The sequence below is a fragment of the Bos taurus genome, chromosome 11 (assembly GCF_002263795.3).
Source record: "Bos taurus isolate L1 Dominette 01449 registration number 42190680 breed Hereford chromosome 11, ARS-UCD2.0, whole genome shotgun sequence".
Lineage (NCBI taxonomy): Eukaryota > Metazoa > Chordata > Mammalia > Artiodactyla > Bovidae > Bos > Bos taurus.
In genome coordinates, this window is record NC_037338.1 from 86,728,739 (window position 1) to 86,741,325 (window position 12,587).

The following is a 12,587-nucleotide window of genomic DNA, read 5'->3' on the forward strand; positions in this document are numbered from 1 at the left end:
GTAAACAGCCTTGTATTTCCCCAGTGTTTGGTGTTGCTTACTCTGGTGTGTAATAGATTCCCATGTGTAATGGGGTCTATGGGGGCTCTGATCCGTGGATTCATGCAGCCATATAAGGACATTCTGTGGATCCTAGAGTGTCATTCTGCAGCCTACAATATACAGCTTGTTTGGGTAACTAATTCTCAGTCGTGTGCGCCTCTGCGATCCCATAGACTGTAGCCTACCAGGCTTCTCCATCCATAGCATTTTCCAGGCAAGAGTACTGGAGTAAATTGCCATTTCCTTCTTGAGGGGGGATCTTCCTGACCCAGGGATCGAACCCAGGTCTCTTGCATTGCAGGCAGACGCTTTACCCTCCGAGCCACCAGGGAAGCCCGGTGAAACTAATTCTCAAAGCACTTTGTTTTCTGCCAAGCTGGGGCTTATAGATCTCTGTCTTTTCTCTTTGGGAAGTTAGGTTATTGGAGAAATCAAAGGTAGCTATGATTCATACTCTTTCATTGTAACCTGATTTTTCTACTTGGATGATTGTTGAATTCTATCTTTCTCCCTGTGGTTTAAAGTTTTTATGAGACACAGTCTTGGTGACTATCTGTGATCGTTAAGTTTCAGACCCTGTGAACCTTCTCCACTTGCAGCCTTGGTTCTTGCTTTTCCAATATCATCCCTCCCACCCCTTAAGAAGACTCTTGATTTTATTTTCTAATTCCATGATGCTTCTGTTTCCTAAAGTGACTTTAATTGCTCAATTGTGATTTTTACTGCTTAACTTTCTTTTCAGTAATAACAGTTGTCCTGGTTTATTCTTATCTACTTGCTGTGATGTCCTCTTTTATCTCTTTAGAAGAGATGCCAGCAGCTCTCTAAATCCTCGCCATCCTGTCTGATGGAGAGGTCAGGGTGTGTAACTTTGGAGATCGTCCCACCATGCGCCTCGGTGGGGTGCGCGCCTTATTGGCATCCATCATGTCTTTCCGCCCTGCCATCCTTTGCGTTTTGGCTCGGTTCCCCTGTTTGCTGGCTCGTCCATGCTTGTGCCTCAGGCCGAATGTCCTGTTCCGGGAGGGCGAGGGAGCAGGAGCGTTCCCTTTCCATAAGGCAAGGAGCACAGCGATTCTTACTTCCGATGTTGCAGCCTACACTGCTGCTGCTGCCGCTGCTAAGTCGCTTCAGTCGTGTCCGACTCTGTGTGACCCCATAGACGGCAGCCCACCAGGCTACCCTGTCCCTGGGATTCTCCAGGCAAGAACACTGCAGCCTACATTAGCAACCAACAAATCCCAGAAATTAGTAGCAATTAGCAGCCGCAAGAGCAGCCTATCGTTTCCTGGTGACGGTACTGGAGAATAAAATGGAGAACCCAGTGGAAGGAGGTGTGTCCTTTCTCTAAGTGGCCCAGGGAAAGAGAGACAGTCGGGACCACTGGGCAGAGGACACATCCCCCACACTCGGGCGACCCCAGAGACACACCCTTCCCCAACGGCTGCACTGTGTCCCTCCCCGCCGGCAGCACAGGGCACAGGTGGGGACGCAGAGAAAGGTAAGCTCCTGTGTGTCTTGTTGTATGCAAATTTCCATCAAAATTTTAAAAGTATAATAAGTGTTTCACTTCCTTAAAGGGTAAACCAGTAATTTGCAAACTTTTAATTATGCAAAAATAGCTCATTTTCTAAGCTGATTAGAGGCAGGACTGGGTTCAAACACAAACTCTACCATGCATTGCAGGGTATGGCCAGTTACTTGACCAAACACCTCTCCGAGCCTCCTTCCCACATTGGTGGAATGGAGGTGTAACTGTAACTGCCCCTCTTAAAAGATTCAACCGTTATGCTCCCAAGAGCCTGCCTGATGTCTCTGCTCCAATTCTTGGCACCCTCCATGGCCATTTCTCTCCCAGCTATCTTTGCTTTTGTCATATCAACGTCCACCCCGAGCTTCAGGCAGAAGTCTGGACTTAATCCTTCATTTCCCTCTCCCTCTTTTTATCAACCCAACCCATGAGCAAGTTCTATTCCGAGGCCATTCTACTCCTTTCTAAAAGATGACTTTTCTCCATATTGCCTGCCATGAGCCTACCCTTAGTTATTGAGGGTCACCTTAAATAAGGTAGTTAATTAATTCAGGAGTATCTTAATCTCTCCCCAGGCCACTGCAAGAGTGTTTTCACTGGTCTCCCTGATCCCTTGTCCACATGACTGCAAAAGTGGTTTTTTAATTAGCAGACCCTTACTTAATTGTCTGAGATCTAGCCCCTTTTTTCCTCCCTCCCACCCCTCCTTGACTGCACTGTCATCCCAATGGTCTTCCTTCAGTTCTCAAACACACTGTGTTCATCCCGACTTGAGACCTGTGCACGGGCCCTCCCACTGCCCTGCTCTCTCTGAGATGAGCCCAGTGGGGAAGGGATGAAGCTGAGGCCCTGATGGGATGAGTCATCAGGACTGTTCTGATGCTCCCCGCTCACATTTAGTCATGAAATTAATGAACAAATTAACTGGCAACTGATTATTCCAAAAATAAATTATAGATTCAGCTTCTTTCTTTTGGCTTCACACCTTTGGAGTCCCACAACTTTTCCAGAGGAGAATGAAATGAAAAGAGACATTTGCAATTTTAATTTTTTATGTCACTTTTACAGAAAACTACAAAAGAAAGAAGAGCTATCAACATGATCAAAGGAAATAGGAAAATTACAAAGAGGGGGAACAGTACTATCTTACCATTTTTTACAGACTATTTGGAAAGACATGAATAACACATAAATCCTACAGACTAGTTCAGGAAAACAATAAGTTGGTACTTAATTATTATGAATGCAGAATGTAGGTGGGCTGGGAGTCCAGAGGAAAGGGTGCTTAATCTTCTAGAAAGACGATTACAAAGAAGACAGTTCAGGGAAGCAGCTTATCTACTGTGAATTAGGACACCAGAAACCAAAGCTGGGAAGATGGAGTAGGAAGGAAGAGTTAATTCTGATATTAATTCGGGCATTGTGACAGACATTCCATTTCCCACAGAGGCTTCTTTGCTAACTTTTGACTTTGTGATGGTGTTCCAGAGGCTCCAGTTTGGCTAGAATCTCATTCTGTCCCAGGATCCCAGAATTTTTGCTTGGTTTTCTCTTTCCCCTTTCTCACACAGCGCATTTCATCCTCAGACTGTTTGCCTGTACTCTTCCGTTCAGGGAAAGAAATGAGCACTGTCTTTGAAAACGAAACAGAGAAGTCCAAGATTTATAGAAAGAAAACTGTAGCATGGCATGCAGAATGTGCTGGAGAGAAGAGGGATCCCCATGGACATGGGACCAGCTGGACTTTGAGGCCGTCTCCAGAGAGGGTCTGTAGGCTCCATGTCACCTGTGCAGCTTCATGGCAGGGGGCCTCTCAGGAGGCTGGTGGCTTACTGCCTTCGGGAGATACATCAGCTTCTGTCGGACACCATGCCAGAAACAACAGGAGGTCAAAACCCCAGTAGAGCGGTGGACTTGTGCTGTAGCTCTCCTGGAGTAGGGAAGAACAGATCTGACTCCATATTGCATCTGTTTCTTTTATTTTCACCTTTGGATACCGTTGTTTCTGCTACAATGAGTCACTGAAGGGATGTGGCCTATAAGCTTAAATCATACGTGACGGTCCACCTCAGGGAACCCTGCCTCCCCACCCGTGAATGGCTACAGGAAGGAAGAAATTAACGCCGCCCCCACCGCCTCCTACAAAGGCTGATGGGAACCAGGAACGTTTGACTTTACTCCTTCCCCTTCGAGTATAAAAGAAGCCTAAATTCTAACTCGGGCAGATAGTTTTTTGGGACAGGAGTCCACCATTGTCTCTGCCAGCTTTCCAAGTCAAGCCACTGTTCCTTTGCCCCAGCAACTCTTGTCTTGATTTATCAGCCTGTCGTGCAGGGAGCAGTAGGAACTTGGACTTAGTAACACTCTGTCTATCCAGGCACCTATCCGAACATGCATCCATCCATCCTTCCATTATCTACCTTCCTCCAGAAAAAAGAGCAATCTTGTAAAGACACAAATAATACTTTAAGATAGCTAGGTAAAGTTAGTAATAAGAAAAGGTAAAGTAAGTGTAGGAGGGTAAGCTGAAGCCATGAGCGAGGCTGTCACACATAATACATGCCTCTGTGTCCTAAGCACCTGCTAGGGATAAGCCACATCCTGGTTCTGAGCCTTCAAGCAGCCAATGGGAAGGGAGAAACCCAATAATATGATCGTTCCCTTAACTCTTAATATCTGTAAGGTAAAAATAAACCTGTTGCCAAGGAAAAGCATGGCTCTGATTACAAGACCAGTGAGAATTTTCCTGGAACTTTTGTAGAAGAGGAGGGTTGAAGTTGAGCCATAACCTTGGGCCTGGGACTGATACCAAAAAACCCTGTTGAGAGATTGTAATATAAAATTAATTAAACAAGGAGGCCATTAGACCCAGTCAGTAAGGAAGGGACGATGCTGAGGATGGGGATGATCCTGACTTGATGAGTCCCCAGGACTGACTCTGATGCTCTAGGGGGTAAGAGGGAGGTCTGGGGTGTGAAGAGGCCCAGCACCCCGAGGTCACACTCTCAGTGTGATGGTCTTCTTTGGAGTTCAACAGCAGGACCTTGGCAAGCTGCTGTATCACCTTAGTAGTCCATGTAAGTAACCCAAACCTAAGCCTGTGTTGCCTCGAGGTAAAGGAATTCAAATTTAAGGAAAACTTATCACAACCTGCCAACGAGGGTGTTCTAAATAAGGCGACTGCGTATGCCGTAGCCCAACAAAGAATGAAATTCTCAACACAAGCTGCTGTTTTGAACCAAAGGATAGAGAAAGGGGCAGCCTGGTAGGACAGACAGTGTGGGACAAGGACCATCCTGGTTCAGGAGACACCACCAAAGACACCGGCCAGATCCTACCCCAGGCAGCATAGGGCCCTGAGGCACCAGACTCCCCGCTGGAGCTGCAAAGGGGCAACTTCCCTTCCTCATGGGGACGACACCGTGGTTGTGGTTATGGTCGTGGCGGGGTGGGATGGGACGGAAAGGAGCAGAGACAGGATGGGAAGTGAATGGGGACTAGGGGCAAGACTGGGGAGGAGGGGTGAGCAGAGGTGGAATGGACCTGGGGCGGGCTCTTCACTCCACCATCCCAGGTCTTCCCAACAGCACAGGGCAGGACAGAGGATACAGCCTGGGGGAGTCAGGGTTCACTCACCCCTCTTTCTTGAGGTCCCCACACCCATCACAGCTGGGCCTCACCACCAGATAGAAGGCACTCCCAGTCAGGCTCTATCTCTGGTCACTGAGAAGCTTGACAGTGGATGGTCCCTCAGTTCCTGTGACTTTGTGATACAGAACAGTGTAGTCTGCCCTCTGCCTCACTTCTCACCCATCTGGTCTGGGATGTCCTGCCTCTCAAACTGTTCAGGACATTTTCTCCAACAGAAGGGTGAAATGCTGTCCCTTTGTTAGGACGCGGAAGGGTGGCTGTCACTGCTTTCTCTATATTTTTATTAGCATTTTTTTCTTTCTCTCATGTTCATAAAATGACTGTACTGCCAAGTTGACTAGCGAAGGATAGCAAGAAGAAGCCTCCAGAATTTTCTAAAAAGAACTTGGCTCATGGATCTCAGGAATCAAGAGAGGAGGAAGGACCAGGAAGTGAGAGGTAGAGAGGGGTGGCCAGGGAAACCTGGCCGGGGGTATCTAGGCTGGACAGTGTGGTGAAGAGCTTAAATCAGCCGACACTCCCCTGGGCTGGACCTTCAGCAGGAGAACTCTGTGAGGACAGAAGGAGGCTCCTTTTCTTGAAGGAGAGAGATGGCCGGATCTGAGCTAGAAAAAGCTCCACTTTACCTCTGGGCAAGATATTCTGGAAACTAAGACTGAGCTCTTAGTTTGGGCCAGATCTGCCTCGGGGCCAGCTCTGACCCTCTGACTGCTTGGAGAGTATCTTTGTGCCCTGACCCACCCCCTTCTGCCGTGTGAGTGTCTGTGGTGCCCAAGGGAGCCAGTTTGAGAACTTGAAAGTAAAGAGGAGATTGGGTGGGGGCACATGTCTTCCAGAGGTTGGGGGGTCAGCCGGGGACCCAGGCCCACTCGGTTCCAAGTAGATGTCGTAAGCACTCTCCCTCTGCCCTAATTTTGCTACCTTTAGCCTTTCCGCAGCACAGGCTCCTTGAATGGTGCTACAGGAAAGAGACGGATGTACACTGACACAGCTTGTGAGCTTGGAGACAATTCTGAAGGATGTCCATCACAAGAAGGCTTTCTGAGTTTTGTTTTATTTTTCTTGTTTGCTTTCAAATAACAGAGCAAATCAACAGATGCATCAGGCAGATGATGCCTTCCTAGCATTTAGCAAAATACCAAGCAGCACTTCGATGCCCAAGAGATTCCTTGTTTTTGCGGTCGGTCTGCAGAGATGTGGCTGCTAGAACCATGGGAAGAAGGGGAGCTTTGTGTTTGTCTCCACCAAGGGCCCCTGGGAGCACCCAGTTCACCCCCACTTCAGCCCACGTACAGCCGAACCATCATGGTCTCATCCTAGAGACTCACTGCTGCTGCTAAGTTGCTTCAGTCGTGTCCAACTCTGTACGACCCTATGGACAGCAGCCCACCAGTCTCATCTGTCCACGGAATTCTTCAGGCAAGAATACTGGAGTGGGTTGCCATTTCCTTCTCCAAGAGACCTGCTAGTGTCTTCATATGGACAACTGGGATAGGAACCAGCAGTCTCCCAACCTCCAATCTAGTTCAACATTGAAATATGTATATATTCAGTCCTACTTTAGTGATACATTAGGTACAAAAATATAAATTAAAGATGCATGAGATAAAAACCGAGTATAAATGCACTGGGTTGGATAATGTCCCTCCATTAAAATTCATGTCCTTCCCTTCATGAACCTCAGAATGTGACCTTGTTTGAAAATAGGATCTTTGCAGATGTAGTAGGTTAAGAAAAAGTCACCATGGAGTCAGGTGGGACCTTAATTCAATAGGACAGGCGTCCACAATAGAAGAGAAGAAAACACACATGTGCACACACACACACACATGCACATATGCATACATGCACACACACATACACATATACACATGTAACACACACACACACACACAGGGCCATGTGACCATGGACACAGAGACTGGAGCAACGCATCTATAAACCAAAGATTACGGGCAAGACCAGGCAGCACCCACCCGTAGTACCATCAGAGAGAGAACGGAGTCCTTGGTTTCCAACTTCCAGCCTCACTGACAGCGTCCTGTCCCTTGGCAGCTGTGTCCCTCAGTCATGAGCGTGGTCAGTGTTGACACCATTCTTGAAGTTTCCCAGCCCAGAAATCTAGGGGTCCTGCTGATGTCTTCACCCCCTGACCCCACCCCCAGCCTCAGCAAGTCCTGTTGCTCGTGCTTCTCTAACTTGTTCCACCCAGACCACGCGCCTCAGGCTGCACTGAGAGTCACCTCCCTGGAGGAGAGTAGGGCTCCCTGGAGCCCTCTCTCTGGCCTCCAGTCTTGTCTTCCTGCAGTGCATTTCACAGGGGCTGTAAGCATTCACAGTACTGGCTATCACCACTCTCCAGAACACACAAGATGAAGTACAGCTTAACTCAGCAACAGACTCTGAAGACACTGTGGACTGGCCACACTAACACTCTTCCCAGCTCCCCACTGCGTTTTGTTTGTTTTTCTGTGTCCTTCTCTAGAGCCTGGGAAGTTAAAGCAAGTTTTTCTAGACATCTTCCTATCAGAGGTGGCCATGTGACACTCCTGTGGCCAATAAGATGTAAGTGGAAATCTACTTAGGGGTGGGCTTTCACTCCAGATGAAAAAGATGGAGAATGAGGGGATTTTACCATCTTCCGAAGTGGAAAGCAAATGTGATGGCTAGATGTGTGGCAGCTATCTTATCACTAAGAGGATGGTGGAAGAGAGATGCAGAGAAGAGACTGGACCCCTCGTGACTTCATGGAGCAGCCACACAGGCCCTGGATAGCCTACCCTTGAGTTACAGGAGGGAGAGACACCCTTGCTTGCTACCCACTCAGTCACGTTTCCTCTTGATTTGAGAAATGGGTTTCCTGATCTATACTGGAACATGGTAGTTACTCAGTAAATGTGAGCTCCTTTTCCCTTCTCCATCTTGCTTGCTGCCTGACTTATTCATCCTCTCTGCTTTCTTAGGAATTTTCTAGAATTCTGGGAAGAAAGTTTATTATGCTGGCAGACAGCTGCATGGTAAACAGTAAGTTCTTTACAGGCAAGACAATCCTTCTTTGAAATGTCCTGTGTCTGACTCCTGACAAGGGCTCAGGAATGTTTGCGGACACAAAATCCCAAGCTATTTCTCTTCTCTTTGGCAGAAATCCTGAACAGCATGGCTTTAGACATCTGTCTTCCACCCCAACCCGGAGGAGTCACTGGGACATCTCACTAGCTCGGGGCGGGGGGTGGGGAGGGGGCCTTGTCCTTCAGCTGTGTGCCCTGCGGCTGCTCTGCAGGGTGCTAACCAGCACTTAAGCTCCTTCCTTCTCCTTTCCTGGCCCATCACTCTACTGCTGCTTAGCCTTGCCACCTGCATGCCAGCACCTAATAGATGCTTAACACCTGTTGACTGGCCCTCCCACGTGGCTCTGGGGTCTGTGGTTCCACTGCCTCTACCTTAGTTCAGGCCCTAGTTGATCTGCAGGACCCGTAGCCTCCTTTCCCTTCCCTCTAAGTCTGCTCTCTGTCACCCATCATCAGCTTTGCAACCTTGCAAACAGGCGGCCCATGGGTCAGTTATGTCTGGAGATGGACTTTGATCTATTAAGCTGCCTTCACAGTGCTTTACATATTTTAAAATATTATTTGCTGACACTAAAAAACAAACAAACAGATCTTTCACATGAATATTCCAGTTTCCAGGTTCTTAGTTCTCAGACCAGGGAGCGAAACTGTACCACCTGCATTGGCAGTGCAGAGTCTTAACCACTGGACCATAGGGAAGTTCCTCCAGGTTGTTTTGACACATCAAAGGGTCTCCTGAGGACAGGCTCACCTTTCTTTCCAGGAGAGCAGTGGGAATGAGAAGGAGCTGCCTGCTGAGAAGGAGTCCATGTCCTTCACTTCCCACGACCCACTGCTCCTGGTTCCAGACACACAGGCCTGCTCTGAGATGGAGGTCACCCCCATGGGCTCAGCTGGCCTTCAGAGTTTACACAACCTGCTTCACCACCTTCTAATACAACCAGCTGATAAGGCAATCTGACTCGCCTGGGCTTTCTCATGAAATGATCTTCATTTTCTCCAGTCCCTGCTCTTAGCCAGTGGCCAGTCTCTATTGTGGCAGATTTCATAACTTTCAGGAACTTTAATTCTTTAAAAGATCAGTCCAGTCCTGTGCTTTTTGCATTACACGTTGTGACCTATTAGAGATTCATGAAATCTATTTAGTAGATCATAGCCTATGTTTTTTTTTAATGAAAGAGAATAGATAGAAAATATCAGACAATATTACACATAGCAAGGTTAAGTATTGTTTAGTGAAACTTCTAATTTAGTTATTTATATGCCTATGCACACTTATAGGTGCATATAGGTGTATACTGGGTTACAATGTAAATTTATTTCTTTAATGTGGCTCCTAGTTTCCTGATCTCTCTTTAAAAGACCCCCAGTTCCAAAAGGATGGAGAAGAGAAGTAGAGGAGGGTAAGGGGGTGGGCTTTGCTGCTGTCCACTCTACTCCAGCACCTTGGAGGTGGGGGCTGCTGTGGTCTTGTCCAGGAATGGTTCTTCCCTCAGCTCTCAAGAGCTAATTCCTCTGGGTTGCAATGAATAAAAATTCTTGTTTTTAAAATGGAGGTCTTCCACAGTTTAGGATGGATTTTCATATCCCATGCCTTGCATCACTTTATTTTGGATGTTAGTGGTTATTACTTGAAAGAAGTCTTGTGCTGTAACAAGTTTGGGCAATGTCTAACTTAACAAAAACATGGGATTCTTGTCCGTAGGACTTCTCAGACAGTCTAAGAATTCCTGATGTAGTGAACTCTAGAAAGTGCTTTGGGAAACGCATGGTTTGAGGTTAACTCCAAGGTTCTTAAAATCTGAAAGAAGTTTGAACTCGAACCTTGAAAGGAGCTTGCAGATAATTTGATTTCATCCTTCCCATCCAGCCAGTGAATAATTCCTCTTTATTGCTTTCATTCAGCAAACAGGATAATTAGACATCGATTCTGCCAAGACAGGCTCACTGTCTACAAATGTTATTGGATGAAGACATCAACCACTACACAGCAAGTTGGAGAGATCCCCATATCAAAGAAGCAGGGATGTCAGAGACAGGGGCTCTGCACTCAGAACAAGGGCTCCTGCCACCGAGGGTCGGGTCACTTGACCTGGAGGCAGTTGGCTTAAGCCGTGAAGGCCGTGTGAGATGGCCACTTTGAGAGGAGATGGGTGGCTGGGAGGCCTGACAGATGGAGAACCTGGGCAGATACAAAGGACCACTGTCTGGGCCATAGTTGTCTCTCAAAATGAACCATTGGATGACTGCTTCCGGCGCAGAGAATGAACAGAAAATGGGAGTAACATCCGGACCAGAGGCAGGGAGCCTCACATAAGGGCCTCAAGGCTTCCGCCTTTACACTGCTGGGCAAAAGGGGCTCCGGGGGGTTTGGGGCAGTGACGAGGGACTCCAAGACTTTGGCCAAACCTGTGCCGACGGAAGGCCCTGTCCCACGGCTGGATTATGTGGTGGACCCCTCCTTGCAGCGGGCCCCAAACTGCTGTCCTGCATCTTAGTTCCCTGTGACAAGCACCCAGAAAGGGCTAGAGTGGGAACAAGCCCCCGTGGGCCTCTGGGGGTCTCCAGCTCCCCAGTATTGGCCCCTGGTCATGGGGCCCCACCCACCTACAGCTTTGTTTCCGGGATTGGCCTCCAAGATGTACAGCATCTGAGGACACTCTTCCTGTGAAAGAAGGTGCCTCTGGGCACAGCCTCCAGGCACCTGGCACCAGCCTGTCTGGGTGGCAGTGTGGAGGCTGCGTTCCCTCCTGCCAGCAAGCTCAGCAATGCATTCTCAGAGAAGCAGACTCAGGTCAACAAGCGGAGCACACGAATGTGCCCGGGACCAGCTTGCGCTGCCCTTCAAAGTGGACCCCTCTGTCTCAGGGGCTGAATGCTCACAATGTTTGGCCCAAGAGCACAGCCCAGACAGGCAGCTGGTGGGGACCCTCCCCCAGCCTGAGCTCTGAGTCCTACCCACGAGACTCGGTGGAGCAGGTGCTCCAGCTGGACTCGTCTCCCATGAGAGAAGCCATCTCGTTTCTTAGATTGCTGGTCTCCCCGAGCTGGAAGGTAGCCCAGAGATCCCCCAGTCTGGCTCTTTTTCTCCAACAAGAAAACATCTAAGCCCCCAGCTGGTGCCGAATGTCAGCCCAGAGCCCAGTGGGAAGCCACATGAAGGAGTCTGGGGAGGTGAGAAGACAGTGTCTTGCTCCCCACCCTGGTACCCCACCCAAGGCTGAGCCCCCACTGGGAGGTGCAGGAGGTGAAGCCCATTGCCAGGTGAATTGGTCCATTTTTAAGAGGAAGTCTCGGTGAGGAGCCCACATTGTAGACAGATCATGGGATTTGAAATCAGCTTGAATCTCTGAGATGTTGGTTCTCCCAAGCCATAAACTCCTTTAAGTGGAGCCTACTGAAATCCCAGTGTTGTTTCAGGTTATTATTTCAATCAGAAGGCATTAGACTCCACAGATAAGAGCAATATTCTGGAATTTGATCCTTTATTGGGGAAGTGATTATTTGGCTGTGAAATCTCATAAAGCAGTAATAACTGTGAAATCACCATGTACATTTTATCATTGAGCTGTCCCCTCACTCCACATCTACTGAGAAATAAAACAGGACTCTAAATTTGTTGTTCATATTATTTTATCCATGAATGGGCTCTGGCTTAGAAAAACACATCATTCCAACGAGAAAGCAACAAGGTTTATCAGCAGATGGAGAAACTAGAGCAGGGAAAGGAAACCTCTCAAGTGGAAGCTGAGGCCACCTGATCCAAGAGGCTGGGAGAGAGGCTCAGAGGCGTTCCTGCCGAAAGGTCCCTAGACCCTGTGGCTATGGAGCTGCTTGCCTGGCCAGGTCCTCAAGGGCCCAGGGCCCACATGCAGGCCACCAGGCCCACGTGTCCAGACTCACAGGAGGCTGGTTGGAAAACCCAAACCACTGGATGCTTTCAGGATTGGTAAATGGTGTTAGCCATCCTGGCATCAGACATCCTGGTGTGGTTGTCACGTGAAGTCTGCCCCTTCCTCCCAGCCAGGATCTGCATAGATGCTGCTGCACAGAGCCTGGCACCAGGAAGTGCTTGGGGACACTTGGAATGGGGACACACGGACACATCTCTGTTAACTGCAAAGTGGCACTCGCCATGGGCACTTGCCCTCTGCCTCTACGAGGATTAAATATTGTGCTGCTGCAGCTGCTGACCTTCAACAGCCCCTGCAAGGAGTTCAGGGAGGAGAGCAGAAATGAGGCACTCTGTGCTCAGGGAGAAACTGGCAGGACAGGTCTTCAGATAGCTAGATATT

The 12,587-nt window shown here is 48.5% G+C and overlaps 1 long non-coding RNA gene across 1 annotated transcript in view; it reads left to right on the top strand.

The window, feature by feature from the left end:
- The window catches only part of LOC101904759 (uncharacterized), an 85,196-nt gene extending 73,289 nt beyond the window's left edge, over positions 1-11,907 (top strand). Inside the window, exon 4 of the long non-coding RNA XR_009496529.1 lies at positions 10,198-11,907. This is a non-coding gene — a long non-coding RNA (uncharacterized lncRNA). The remainder of the gene's footprint in view (positions 1-10,197) is intronic.
- The last annotated feature ends 680 nt before the right edge of the window (positions 11,908-12,587 follow it).